This window comes from Juglans microcarpa x Juglans regia, chromosome 2S (genome assembly GCF_004785595.1).
Source record: "Juglans microcarpa x Juglans regia isolate MS1-56 chromosome 2S, Jm3101_v1.0, whole genome shotgun sequence".
Lineage (NCBI taxonomy): Eukaryota > Viridiplantae > Streptophyta > Magnoliopsida > Fagales > Juglandaceae > Juglans > Juglans microcarpa x Juglans regia.
In genome coordinates this window covers 28,262,016-28,278,062 of record NC_054597.1, presented here as the reverse complement: position 1 = coordinate 28,278,062, position 16,047 = coordinate 28,262,016, and the positions used below count along the sequence as shown (strand labels likewise).

General features: G+C 35.1%; 1 pseudogene; it reads left to right on the top strand.

The window, feature by feature from the left end:
• Window positions 1–12,605: 12,605 nt before the first annotated feature.
• Window positions 12,606–15,835, top strand: LOC121252889 (annotated as a pseudogene).
• Window positions 15,836–16,047: the final 212 nt, after the last annotated feature.

Sequence of the window (16,047 nt, the reverse complement as noted above, 5' to 3'; positions counted from 1 at the left end):
TTGGGAACTCAGAACTTACGTTGTGGAACACCTTCTCAAAGGGAGAGGCACAAATTGATGATTGATTCAACTAGTGGGAAGGACACATTTGAATTGCCAGCTAAGGGGTGTAAGATGATGGGTTGTGTATGTTATGAAATGGGGGTCAATGTCACAAATTGACCCATGATGTGTAAATGTGTAACTGAAAAACATACGGAAAAATCATGCAAATGTGTAACATAGTCACACTGGAAACACACACTTGGTCAGCTTTGCATGTCCCATTTCACATATGGAATGAAATGTATGCACACACTTGGTATGGATGACATAGTTGTTGGGGAGCAATCCAGGAAATGCACATAGTTTATATGTGCATCCCTTCTTAGCAATGATTTTTGGATGACATTGGAAAGAGTAATGCAAAACACCAGAAATTTGGGAAATTATGCTTGCTGGAAATGGGGACTATTATCAAGGGAAAAAATGCTTTTGACTTGCAACGTTCCAATTCAGATATGAAGATAAAATAAATAATACAGTTGCAGGTTGATGGTTTTAGTTCTTAAGTTACTCAGATGTTAAGAAAACACATGAAATGAGGTTTTATGATTAGGTGAGAACTAAATTATACATTGGTCACACAAATGGTTCTTATATAGTAAAAGGAAATAAATTAAATTTCCTTTCTCCTAAGTAACAATTGATTATTATGGTATTTTCACTAATCAGTTCCAATTTGTGATACAAATTAAGATAAAAGGCCAAGCATAATAATTCATTGATTAAATTCCAATAAAAGCTTAAATTTCCATGGATGTTAAAGGTATTTTATAACTATTTTCCTTGCTACGTGGCTGTAAATGTGGGTACTAATTAATTTTCCTTCATTATAATTAGCACAAGTGAAGATCAGATCTTGAATTATTAGGCGGGAATTTTATTCACCAAATTGGCTTTGAAATGGCACCAGAAAGGGTCACTTCCAGACCTGAAATGTTTACACATGATGGGTCCATAAGGACAGCTGTCCTGTTGTTGAGGGATTAGTGACTTTGTTGGAGGGAAAGCAGAAGGTAGAAGGCGGATGGGCAATTTGTTGAACCAGAGGACTATTCCTTCCCTAATTCAAACCTGTACACCAAATTGGTAAGGAAGTTCCAGCTAATCCTCCCCTGAGCAAGTCTGGGCTTTTTACTTTGAAGGTGCATTTCTTCTTCTCCCTAGTTCTCTTCTCCTTGCTTCTTCTCTTGACCTCTGTTCTAGGTGAGTATCAGGTGACCAGCGCCCCATGTTTTCAAGGAGCCCATTGATTTCGGCCCCTTCAAATGGTTTTAATACACTTTGCACAGCTTCTAACATGGTATATTCAAGTACTCGAGTGTTTCCATTATCTTATTTTCAGCCATTTTTTTGTTATTTGAGGTAGGGATTACTGAGAACCTTCGGATGTATTTATTCTCATAGCAGTTTGCAAATGGTGTTTATACTTGGCATCTCGTTGATGGGTTTTCATAACAACTATCCCCCTGTTCATGAGATTCTGGCACTACATGCATTTGTAAACACTCTACATCTTTCCTCACAAACTTAGTATAAAAGCACCGCAAATGTAGATTAATTCAGAAGAGTTTAGTCTGGTTTTAATATTGCATGCTGCTTAATGGCCTTTTCCAACTATTGTTTACCTAGATGATGGGCTTTCAGTAGAGGTTCTTGGTTGTTTTTAAATATGGGTAATACATTGCAATTTGATACATTATCATTGTTAAACAAAACCAGAGTTTGAATACCCATCCTGTTGAAAGTTTGATACTGAAACTAATAATACGCATAAGGGTAGTGGACAAAATTAGGTTTGGAGGTCCTATTAGATATACTCAGACAATGCATTGTAAAAAAAAAAAAAAAAAACTATGAAGGTTTTTTGACTTGCATGCAATTCCTGAGCACAACTGTGCCTTCACAGCCTTAACATTGTGTTTTGGAAAAACTTTTAGATCCGCTTCATCATTTAATCTGTGGAAAGCAGTAAATGATGAAGGGGAAAATAATCTATATAGAAAGAACATTTGACAATGAGAACCATACCCTTAACCAAGTGATTCAAATGCAAATCAAACAAATAAAACAGTGCAGACAAAAGGGGATCAGCTGTATGTTTTAAAATGACAAACCAGCGTGATATAGCCATGTTCAAGAGGAGAAAAAGTTTTAATAAATAGTGACTAATGGTAGATAGTGGGCAATGCCAAAGCGAACATAGTCTATTTAGTTATAATATGTTTTATTATAGTATTGACGCTTGTTTGTTGGTTGCATGTTAAAAAGTATATTGAATTCTAGCAATCATAAAGATGTGGCGATCTGTCAAGAGGGGAAGGAGGGGGTGACTTCAAGACTCAAGACCTATCATACGTAGCAGCAGCCCAGAGGCAGAAACATTGCCTCCGACACCCATTTTATGAGACGAGCCAGACTCAAATGAAGAGACTCAGGACGTAGGAGGTGCTACTGTACAAGAGTCCATGGATGTAGCACAGGGTGGAGATGGGAATATTAATACAGGTATGCCATCCATTTAACGCATTTAATCTAGTTTTTGGAGCTGTATTTTACAACTTGGTTTAACAGAATAATTTTTCAAGGTATAGTTCCACCACCTAAGAAACAGGGCTGAGGGCCTGCACGATGCACACAATTTGAACGCCTCCGGAAGGTGGGTAAGATTCCTTTGGTCGTAAAGGATGGTCATTAAAGTCCATCGTGTGAAAATGCCTCCATCTTCATTGGGTGAGTCACGTGGATCGTTAAAGTATATGCTGAACTAAGGCATGCAAGCTGGAGTTCTATACCTGAGGAGGAGAAGCAAGAGCTTGTTGACCGCGTTAGGGTAGGACTGGATAATTATAGTAACCCATTAAAATGTAGATGTTTATGTCATTTCTTTCAATGTCAATTTGATGACAATATGTGACAAGTTAAATATATTGAACTTGCAGGCGGACTGTGTACTAGATTGGACAAAAGACAATGTTCATGAAATGGTTCAAACGCATTTGTGTGATAAATACAATGCCTATCATTATAAACTTCACAAAGTATACAAGAAATATGAATTGCATGAGGAGGCCCTACGTGGTGGGCCATTGATGGTGGAAAAACCTACTTGGCAGTGGCTTTGTGAAATGTGGGCAAGCGGGGCATTCAAGGTATATTCATATTTTTATTTCAGCTTCTGCATATTTAATATTTAGATTGCATAGGTGACATGGTTCAGGTTAGATGTGAGATGATTTTATTTTGCTGCCCTTTTAAATAATTATAGAAAGAAGGAGGATGCAGCTAGCATTAAAAATTATATATTAATGTATAGAAAGAATGGCCAAACAATTAATTACTAACCTGAAGCAGCAATCTTTACCATTAATATATAATCAGTGCGAATTGCCGATTGATATGAATTACAACGCATTTAAAGGACTTAGAATACCCATCCTATATATTTAAACAAAGCCTACATAACGATCTCCATTATTTAATTAGTAGATGTTTAGACCCAAAATAAAGCAATTAATTAAAGGTAATTTTAATTAGAGTTCAAACACTGCTCAGATGTCATGTGGGGTTTGTAGGAATCAGCTAGCTAGCTAGGTCTTGTGCTATGGATCACTAGAGAAAAGTGGGCACATTATTTGCCTGACTTTCTATGTATCAAATCAGAAAAGTGAGCTAATTAACTCGTAGCGCAAGAAGTTATTTTTTAATAAATTGCATAAAGGCCCGTTTAGTTCTCTAGTAGAGGACTAAGAAAGGCCATTCATTGATATCAATTTTATCTTCTCTATTCTTTTAATTAAAAAAGTTTATATAAATGATTCATTTTCTAACGTATATCATTTACACCAATTTTTTTTTTCTGTCTTATAGCATAAAAGGGCTCCTTACATACCATTGCACAAATGCCATTCTCATTGAATAAATGGGACTTGATATCTTTATAAACATGCAGGAGAAGTCTCGAAGAAACATTACAAATAGGCAAAAGCTAAAGGTTAAACACACAGGCAGGAGGAAGTCATTTGTACGGATATTGGAAGAGAAGGTTTGTGCAAATTCTGAATTATAATATAAATAATAAAACTGTGTTGGGTTAATAGTGCCTTAACTGACATGATGTACGGCAGCGGGAGACGGCCCCTAATATGGTCGCTTTTTATAAAGAAACACATTGGTCAGCACGGAGGGGCAAATTTATCAATGTCACGACTGAACAAAATTACATGAGTAATGTGTTCTATAAAAAAATTGGTACACTCTTTCCCGCAGTATAATGTTATTTGCATAGCTGGTTATATTATTCAATTATTTTTAGAATCTGATGGTAGAGAGATTGAATGAGAAAGATCCTGGAGAGGACGTACATGAAGCGGCTGACGCTATTTTCAAAGACGTTCTAGGCTTCAGATTAGGGTACGCAACAGGGATGGGGCACATGGTCATTCCCGACACCTCTCCTTCAATGAAGAAGAACAAATCTTTTATACAACTAGCGGGGGAAAATAAATGGAACAAGAGTGATGCAGAAATGTACAAGAGCAAACTAGACATCATGATGGGTGAAATTGAAGCTATGAGGAGGGGCTTTTCCGATTTTGAGAAAGCAATGAATTTTCGAATCTCTAAGTTGGAGGGTAATAGCGAGTCTCATAAAGAGACAGGCATCTCGCTCGCTGGGAGCAGCAGTACATTTTTGTAGAGGTTTTTTGTGGATGTAACAATCCAATGGCCTTGGCAATTTGAAACACACAACAAATCATTTTGCTAGTCGCAGTGTAGGTTATCTTAGCTAGGATGTGTTATAACCAGTGGCAGGGAAATGAAGCTGGTTTTTAAGACAAAGTTGCCTCTGTTTTGGGAATTAAAGGATAAAATCTAACTTTTGATTGGTTGTATAGATTCAGGGCAGTGGATGTATTTGGTTATAAAACTATTCAGAGAGAGTTGTGTTCATTATGAAGGGGTAATTTGTCTGTACTTTTTCCTTTACTTAATGGGTTGTAGCTTGTGTATTTATTAAACCAGACTTGGGAGGCAAATGTCAGTGACTTTCATTTGGTTTGCAGGTTTCAGCAAACTCATAATCAGACAAATTTCATGGAAGTGTGTCAATTGTAGTTGGTGGTGATGAAGAGGAGTTCAGCTAATAGGCAAACATGAGATATTACAAACATTGGACAACAGTAAGTATAAAACTTGGACTTGCTGAGATTGAAGTTATTTATTTTTGGTTATTTGTTGAATACATAGTTTTTTCTATAACTATACATCTCCGTTTGCACATATTTTCTTGTTGTGGTGCTTTGCAGTTTGGTTATATATATCAAGTATAGATTGCAACTTCTAACAATTAGTTGAGTATGAGAAGGTATCCTTTATGAGATACTTATAAAGTTGGGTTTGAGAAAGTCACTGGAAAATGATCTATTTCAGTGACTCTAGTAGTTCCAGTTAATATTATATATACATATATATATATATATGCGTGTGTGTGTGTGAAAGTTAAAACTATTGCCTGATCTTTTCTTGAGCCTGAATAAATAAAACACCCTATTTCTAGTATCAGAAAGTTTTGCTGCTTTCTTGTCCAATATTTTCTCGTGCAAGTGGAGTAGCCATTTGAAAATTGCTTGATCTTTTCCTCTTCCAAACAGGTTTCTAAATCGGCAACTCCATGGTGGCCAAGTCTAGATCGATATTATACTTTTTTAAATGTGTATTTGGAGGATTCATAAACTGGTGGGACCACAAAATTTCATACACTTGGGAATAGAAGTATGAAATCAAAGTGGTTGGATATGGGGTCGGTTTTAGCTAGGTAGTAGGTTAATCTCCAAGATATATATTAGTCACCAACTTGATTTTATTTGCTATAGTAATGTCCTTATAGCTAGGAAATTAATGTTTTCTATTGGCTAATTGTGTTAAATACATGGTTTTTTCAGGTAACTATGAGACACCATGTTGTGTGGATTAAGATGGATTGTTGAACTACAACAAAATTGGAGAACACAACTTAAACGGCATGTTGCTGTGTGGAGTAATGTGTATATGTGACAAAATTATAATCATACATGTACTGCCTTCCAAAAACTTGTTAGATTCATTACTGAACATGTTTGGTAATTCCCTGCTATACATGAGTTCTATTTGCAACAAATGTTGTATTGTGATGGCCTTAATACCCAGTACTCCACAAGAATTGTAAATTAACGGTTCACATTATGTTATATATAATGTTGGTTATCATTAGACTTGGTTGGAATCATTTGATATGGTGTTGGTTTTATTTGTTGATGGTCTGTTGAGTTGCCATGAGGTGCAATAAAATGATGTTTGAGAAGTATGAAGATTGTGGGATAATTAATTATTCCACAAACAAATATCCCACAGCAGGTTTTTTTCCCTATAGGCAGATGTTGTTGGTGGCAATTTCTCTTTTTAAGAAGGGTTGATGTGGTCATAAATAGGTAATGGTCACAGCAATGTTATTTCCCACCACTAATTTTCTTGGGAAAAATTGCCTTCTCTTTGGAATATATCTTGGTTGTTGGTCGGGAAAAATTATTTCTAGATAATATTTTTCATGTAGATAACTCTTTTCCAATGAATCCTATTCATGGGAAATAATGGATATTGACACTTTTTGCGACTTAGAAAATTCATGGGAACATACACATTTATGGCCAAACCTAACCGTGGTGTTTAATTTTTCCCCACCAACTGACTTTGGTGGGAAAAAGTGTAATTTGAATAAAAATGCATATTTTCCCACTAGTGTCACTCCCGCCTTAAAGAAGTATCGTGGTCCATTGAGGTTTTTTGCGACGAACCCACCACATGAGGAATTAGAACTCTCCATGATTATGGTTCATGGGAAATATATATTTGTGACCAAATGTAGCAGTGCGAAACACCTTTTTTCGACTGGAAAGATTTGGTGTGAAATACTAATTTCCCACCAAACTTAATTGTGGCTAGAATATTATTTCCAAGAATGCTGTGCATGGCAATAAATTGTTTCCCACGAGTGTATGTCATGCTTTGTACTTTTTGCCACCACTCTTTTTGTGGAGAATGAGGGTATTTCCTACCATATCATATGAGATTGAGACCTTATTTGCCACAAGAAGAAAATGTTTTAACCGCCACGGATGCCATGGGGAAAAGAATGCTTTTCCCATGAATTTATTTTTTTTTTTTTATGGCAAAAGACCCTTTCTCCACCAGTTATATGCCATCAGTCTGCCACGGAGCAATTTGGTGGCCAAAAGCATTTTTCCCACTGAAGATATGCATTTTTCCACGAGCATCACTCCTGGCAAAAAATGATATTTATTGTAGCAATCACTATATATATAGTATTAGTCTACTATTAGTGATGTACTATATATAAATAACTATATAAATGACTATAGTATTAGTAGTTAAACTAATACTATATCGCTGTAGGATACTATTATATATATAATAAAACTAATACTAATTAAGTATACTAATACCAATAGTGATAGTTTAGTTGTATTATACTATAGTTATAATATTATAATATCATATTATAAATATCATATACTAATGACTAATAAGTTAATACTAATGACTAATAAGTTAATCTCACCAATAAGTTAGATACTAGTAAAATTAGATAATACTGAATTATTATTATATATTAATAATAAATAATAAAGTCTAATAATTGAAATTAGTGTTGAAAAAATTATAAAAATAATAAATCAAAACAGTAAAATTTAGCACGTTGGGAACTGTTTCTTTCTTGCTATGGTTTAGGCCGTGTTTGAGAATAAACAAGCACACTGCAGATTAGGTGCTTAGTACTCAACTAGATCTAGCAATTGTACGGTCCTCCTGCACTTTTCATACATAATACTACATTTTCCTCATTGGTTTGGAAGGGTTTTGTCACGTTTGGTTTACTTGATTTTGAGAAAGGAAAAATAGAGAATATTTGAGAAATTTCTTAGATATAATATTAATAAGTTTTGTGAAAGGAGAAAGAATTTTGAATAATTTATTTTTAAATCAATTTTGTATTTAGATTTGTAAAAATAGATAATAAAACTGAAAAGTTGTTTGAATATATATTTTGTTTGAATAATTCTCATTTTGGTTTTTATATTTGGATAATAATCGGAGATAAAAATTTTTAGAGTTAAAGAAAATTAATATTATTTTGAATAATCTTTTAGAAAAAATAAACTTAACAAATAAGGAAAACTAAACATGGCGAATCGGCGATCTTATCCTGGGTCTATACTGAATCACTGATGGGCTCCTACTGAGGACAAACGTCATATTTTTATAATGCCATGTTAGCATCAGCGAAGAGGTAAATATATTATTGATGTACTTTATGGAAGAGATACCATGCATCACTTTTTTTTTTATTATTAAATATATGATATATGAATGATGAGTAGAATAATTAAATTATTTTAGAAAAAAATAAAATTAAAAAAATTAAAAAAAAATATATAATGTGTGAAACTTATAAACTGCAAAACTCAGGGTAGAAACTTTAACTTTACATGTTGGTAATTTTACAAAATAATGCACAAAATAAAAAAATTAATTTTATACTTATCGTGGAGACTGTCAGAACCCACTCTCTGGCCCTAGCCGTTCCAAACATATCCTTTGCAAGTCAAAGTCTACCACCATCTTCCACGTAGTGGGGTTTGGCTGCTTTATGTAAAAACCAAAACTTTCAAGTGACTAGAAGAAAAAATATACCACAAAATCGATTTTTTTGGTGAAAACAAAATACTTGAGCAAAATATTTCAAAAATTGAAGAAAATACTTTATATTAGCCCAATCAACTATGTCTAGCACATCGAGCCTCATTCTCCCCAAACTGACTCTATCAAAACATACCTCATGCCCTCATTTTCGACCTTCATCCTCTTAAATGGTGTTTGGTACTTCTGCATTACATCTAACATCATGTATGTAGAGTTCTATCGAGTTAGAACGTCCGGTTGCAACATAATGGAAGATGGGATCTCAAGTTCGGCTAATGCCTTAGACTGGCGGAGTCGTTGGTAGGAAGTCCTCACATATCTCACAAGCTTCTAGACTTTAATAATGGAATCATCAACCTCTTTGAACCTCTCAGAAACTATGAGGTTGATGATATGGGCACAACATTGAACATGGATAAACTGGTTCTCAGGAATGATATCCTCCTTTACCGTCGTATTCCGCTTGAACCAATAAATGATAGTGTCATTCGTATTGGCATTATCAACCGTGATACAAAACACTTTTCTGATCCCTCAATCCTTTATACAGTTATCAATCTCTGTGCCAATGGATGACCCATTGTGATCAATAATTTCTTTGAAACCAACAAACCGCTTCTGCAACGTCCACTTACTATCAATAAAGTGGGTTGTGATACACATGCAGCCCACATTTTATATGGAGGTCCATGTATCAGTTGTAAATGACAGTCTCAGGCTTCTGACGACAAATAGTTTATTCATTGCTGCTTTCTCCTTATCATGCATCTTCAAATAATCGTGCATCACAGTATACCGTGAAGGCATGAGAAATCGTGGCTCTATAGTGTGACAACCTGCTCCTTTTTCTCTCGATTAGTCATGAGTCTCGTCTCAAATATTGAAGTTGTGTTTTTAAATATAGCAGGTGATTTTTAAAGCAAGCCCATTATTTTAAAACCCTCAAAATATTTTAAATGTCCAACAAATATTTTAAATGAGATATTTTCAATATTATTGAACTAAGCTCGATTTTAAAGTAGGCCTCTTATATTTTGGAAGCTCCAAAAATATTATAATTGTAAAAAAGTTATTTTATCTAAATGATTTTATTTATTTAAGAATATTATGAGATTTCAATTATGTTAAAAACTCTATTTAATTAATGATGAAAGAATAATATTTTATAATATAAAGTTGATATAAATTTATGATATTGTATTTTTATTTTATCTAGATATTTTAGTTAGTTTATTTCAGTGTTTAATCTCCACTGTTGAATCTCGGTTCAAGTTTGGGGGTGAGATGAGAATTTTGTGTTTTGTTTAAAAGCTTAAAATATTATGTCTTAATATTATTATTGTTTTAGAATTTAAAAAAGTTGAATTGAGATTTGAAAAAGTTGAATTATTTATTATATTTTATATGTGGATTTAAAAAAAATGTAATAATAAGATAAGATAAAAATTTTATGTTTTATCTTGTGATCCAAACCAGCTTTATCCTAGATAAAGGACCTAGATTAAATTCCTAGGAGGAAACCCTAGATCCCTCATTTTACCTTTTTCCTCTCTCTTCCCTCCCTCTCACGCCGCACATCTTCCCCCTCCCTCATCCGATCTTTTCCTCTTAGCCCAGCAGCACCATCAGCTGTCGTTGTCGCACAGCACCACCACCACCACCTCACCAGCCTCCTCCTTCTCCGTCGGACCCAGCCTCCCTTACGCCTCCCTCTTTCTCCTCCTCACTGAATCAAGCCCCAAAACAACCCCTTCTCTCTCTCGATAGCAGTGACGCCCACAGTAGCCCCTTAACTCGCTGGACCACCATTTTCCTCCCCTTGCCCTTACGAGCTCTTCTCCAAGGCGCAGCTCCCCAATTTGCCCCCCTCTCCCGCAGCCTCTTTCTATCTCACGGGATGGGTTCTTGCTGTCGTATGGCCCTCTTGTACAAAAATTAGGAAAATATCTCCTGTTTTCTCTCTTGCAGTATAGAAGGAAAGGAAAACTCATGTCACTCAGTGAAGATCTTTCGCCATTGGAATTTTCATTCACTCCGAAAAGCAACACAACAAATGCTCAAGTTCCAATATAAAAAAAATTGAAATATCTAATAAATCACCTGGAATAGAAGGCTTTTGGACACAAAGTTAAAGTATAGAACAAGAAAGAAAATGAGTTCTGATAGGTAGGGTCACATTTTTGGTAAAATTTTATGAATTGTCTGCAAGAGGGAGAAAGCGGAAAGCAAATGGTACGTTTCGATCATCGACTCATCTCAATTTATCATTATAATTTTTTCAAATTTTAACACAAAATATAATAAAAAATTCAATTTTTTCAAATTTTAAAATAATAATAATATTAAAAAATAATATTTTAATAATATTTTATCATCTCAACTCAATTCAACTCAGTTCAACATCTAAACAGAGCCTAAAGGTATTTTTGTTTGTACGCGAGCCCGTAAGCTCTTCCTGAAAATAAAAATCGGTAAATCGGCCGAACTGGATCAGTGTGTTCAGTTTGGTGCAAAATTAGTTCGGTCCAGTACAAGTTTCATTTTTTTCAAAATGGGGTCCAAATTGTTCTGGTTCCATTTATTTATTTATTTTTATTACAACCGACTCATTCATATATATATAAGAAATAATTTTTTTATATGATTTTTTTATATCGAATATATTATATGCTAAATTTTTAATTAATATAACATTAAACTTTAAAATCTTAAAATTCTTATATAATAATCTAATAACGTAAAATTAATATGACATTTGATATAACATGAAATAAATATTAATCTTATAAATCTTTTTATAATATATAAGTTCTGATTTTATAACAAAAAATCTTAATCTTAATCTTAAACATGAACATGAATATTAACTTATTAATATAAACATATTATATATATATATGTTATATCTAGGATAAATAAATTTTATGGCATAATAAATTATAATATATATTCTTTTTGATAAATATATTTCTACACATTTGATCATATACAGTTATATAAAAGTAGTATAGTGTAACTTATATAGATTTTAGTAGTATAGTTAAATTCAATACTATACTAGTATGTCTTAATTAATATAATTATTATAAAATAATGTACACTCATATTTTTATAATGCCATGTTAGCATCAGGAAATTGGCAAATACATAATTGATATACTTTTATCTTATCGGTGAAAACTGTAATTTTATTAATTTTACAAAATAATGTACAAATAAAAAAAAAATTAATTTTACACTTTTATTGGTGGAAACTGTCAGGACCCACTCTCTAGCCCAAGCAGTTCCCATACATTATTGTATTTTATCTTGGTGTAATAATCATATATATGTTGATTTTTCTGATTGCAACCCATTTGATGGGGGTTGTGGAAAGCATTGTCCATTGACTAAAGAGATCGCAGATCAGCAGCATGCTTGACTGCTTGCATGAGTGGTGGTGGAAAAAATGAAGCTATCTAGAATCCCAATAGGAGTTGCTATCCATTGAATATAACTTTTCCTAACAACAATTCCACTTATCAAAATAATTAAATAGATAAAATTCTAACCACAGTCCCATTCCTGAAAAATGACACAAGAACACTCCCTTATAGAATAACATGAAAGACACCAATCATATCAAACACTCCCCTAATGGGTTGCAAGGTCAATAATTCCAGCCCCATAGAACGTATCATCTCAGCAAAGATGCTAACTTGCAATTATTGTTCAACGAGAGTTCCCTTTCTATGGAAAATTTTCAGATGTGACGTTCTTTGAATTTTCCTTGGTTTGATGTTTGAACGTCCCACCATTGCATGTGTATTTTTCTCATCTTTCTCGAGTTTTCATCTATTTATTAGCTCATTGTTGAGATCAGAGTTCACACCAGAGCAAAAGCCAGAGCCAAAAGAACTCAACCTCCTATAATGACGAAAGTAGCTCCAATATTTATCCATTTCTCTTTCTACGTCTCATTTTTCCTCTTTCTCACCCATGCAAACTCCCAAGCTCAAGAACAAGGAATCCTACTAAACCTGAAACAACTTTGGGGAAACCCAGAATCTCTCAGACATTGGATTCCAACAAACTCTTCCTCCCATTGTTCCTGGCCTGAGATCACCTGCTCCAACGACTCTATCATTGGGTTATCCTTCAGAGATTACAACATCAATGGAACAGTCCCACCCTTCATTTGCAACCTCAAGAACCTCACAACATTTGATGTTTATAACAACAGTTTCCACTCAACGGAGTTCCCAAGAGCTCTCTACAACTGTTCGAAGCTGGAAATTCTAGACCTATCACAAAACTACTTTTATGGTGCAATCCCCGATGACATTCACCGCATGTCTCGACTTCGAGAGCTCAGCCTCGAAGGCAACAACTTCGATGGTAACATCTCAGCATCTATCGGGCAGTTGACGGAATTGAGGAAACTCATGCTTGTCCATTGTCCATTTACAGGTTCTTTCCCGCCAGAAATTGGAAACCTGTCCAATCTCGAGGAACTAGAATTGGCCTATAATGCTAAGATGGTGCCAACGTTGCCTTCGGAGTTCGGAAAGTTGAAGAAGCTGAAGTTTTTAAGGATGGCCGGGACAAATTTGATTGGGGAAATCCCAAACACGATTGGAGAAATAGCAGCTCTGGAGCATTTGGATTTGTCACAAAATAATTTGACCGGTAAGATCCCTGATAGTTTGTTTATGCCAAAGAATCTAAGGATTGTTTACCTTTACATAAACAAATTGACCGGAGAGATTCCTCGGGTGGTCGAGGCTTTGAACCTCGATGTCATCGATCTCTCAGAAAATATTTTGACAGGGACAGTTCCCGATGATTTTGGAAAGCTCAGAAATTTGACGGATCTAGCTTTGTTTCTCAATCAGTTATCTGGAAAAATCCCAAATAGCATTGGTCGTCTTCCTAGGCTTATAGATCTCAAGTTATTTAACAATAATTTTTTAGGGAGTTTGCCTCCAGAACTAGGGAGGTATTCTATGCTAGAAAGGCTTTGGGTTTCAGCCAACAGTCTTGCAGGCGAGTTGCCAGAACACTTATGTGACAATGGGAAGTTGGTGGAAGTGGTAGCTTATGAAAACCAGCTCGTTGGAGAATTGCCCAAGTCGCTTGGAAATTGCAGCAGTTTGGAATTAGTCAAGATATACAGAAATAAGTTTTTTGGGAATATTCCAAGTGGTCTTTGGACATCATCCAATCTAAAAATGTTGATGCTAAGTGATAATTCTTTTACAGGCGAGCTTCCTGAGAGATTGGCATGGAATCTTTCACGATTGGAGATGAATAACAACAGGTTTTCGGGTAAAATTCCACAGGGAGTGTCTTACTGGAGGAATTTGTTGGTTCTCATGGCTAGTAATAACCACTTCAATGGCACAATTCCTCAAGATCTTTCTCGCTTGACAATTCTTTTGCTTGATCAAAACCAACTTTCGGGCTCCCTTCCATCAGATATTAATTCATGGAAATCACTGACTACTCTAAACCTCAGCCGAAATGCAATCTCTGGACAAATTCCAGGGAAACTTGGTTCCTTACCAGGCCTTATTGAATTGGACTTGTCAGAAAACCAATTGTCTGGCCTAATTCCATCAAAACTTGGCCTGTTAAAGCTCACTTCACTCAATCTGTCTTCAAATCATCTGATTGGAAGCATCCCAAGTGAATTCGAGAATGATGCATATTCCTACAGCTTCTTGAACAATCCTGGTCTTTGTGCTGATAGACCATCTCGATCCCTTAACCTTAAGAACTGCAGTTTGCACAGCCAAAAGTTGAGCAAAACTTTTGTTTGGATCATATGTTTGGTGGTAGCAGTTCTTCTAGGTTTATTTATTTCATTCTTTGTGATCATAAATTACAAAAAAAAAAAAGAAAGCATGGATTGCATTTGACATGGAAGCTCATCTCATTCTAGAAGCTGAATTTCACAGAATCAGACATTTTGTTAGGATTGACAGAAAATAATGTGATTGGCTCTGGTGGATCAAGTCAAATATATCGTGTTGTTATTTATCATTCAGGTGATATTGTTGTGTGAAGAAGATTTGGAATTACAGAAAGCTAGAATAAAGCTTGAAAAAAAATTCCTGGCAGAAGTCAAAATACTTAGTTCAATTCGACATGCCAACATAATGATGTTGCTCTGCTATATCTCCAATGATAATTCAAAAATTCTTGTCTACACGTATCTAGGTAATCGTAGCCTGGATTGCTGGCTGCATAGGAAGAGTAGAGCAACAACCTTTTCGTTCAGTTAGTCATGTTGTCTTGGATTGGCCTAAGAGGTTGCATATAGCAGTTGGAGCTGCCCAGGGGCTCTCCTATATGCACCATGACTACTCACTACCCACTGTTCATCGAGATGTGAAGTCAAGCAACATCAATGCAGAAATAGTTGATTTTGGTCTAGTAAAGATGTTGGTCAATGAGGGAGAACTGGCTACAATGTCAACTGTGGCTGGCTCTTTTGGATACATAGCTCCAGGTGTGTGACAATATAGATTTCCAAGTTTCCTTTTATTGATTATGTTTTCCTCTTTTTCCATCACTAGAAGTTTGGCTTAGTTTATATTGCTGAATTGAAATGCAGAGTATGCTCGCACGACAAGAATTAATGAGAAGATCGATGTTTACAGCTTCGGGGTTATCCTTCTGGAACTAACAACTGCAAGGAAAGCCAATGATGGTGATGAACATACATCCCTAGCCGAATGGGCACTGCGACACATTCAAGATGGAAAACCAATAGTTGATGCCTTGATGAGGAGGTCAAGGAACCTTGTCACTTGAATGAAATGTGTCTTGTTTTCAGACTTAGACTCTATTGTATTGGCACACAGCCTTCTACCAGACCATCCATGAAAAAGGTTCTCAAGGTTTTGCTCCAATGCAGCCAGCCAGTCAGAAATGGAGAGAAGAATGCGGCACTTGAGATGTTTTTCCCTTCCTAAGGAATTCAAAGCCAAATGAGGATGTTGAGCACTGTTCAAGAGAAATAAAAGACCAGATCCTCTATGGTTTAAGGTTGAGCATCAACCAAGTTGGAGTCTATATGCCCTTCCTCCAACTCCGAGATGTTCATCCTCCGCTCCGACTCTGACACCGAATTGTCGGAGCGGGGTCGGATTTTGGCTTATTTATTTATTTATTTATTTTATACTTTTTTCAACTTCATATTTGGCACACTTTATTAAAAATAATTTTTTGTGTGAGCTTTTAAATTTAAGTTTTTTCAAA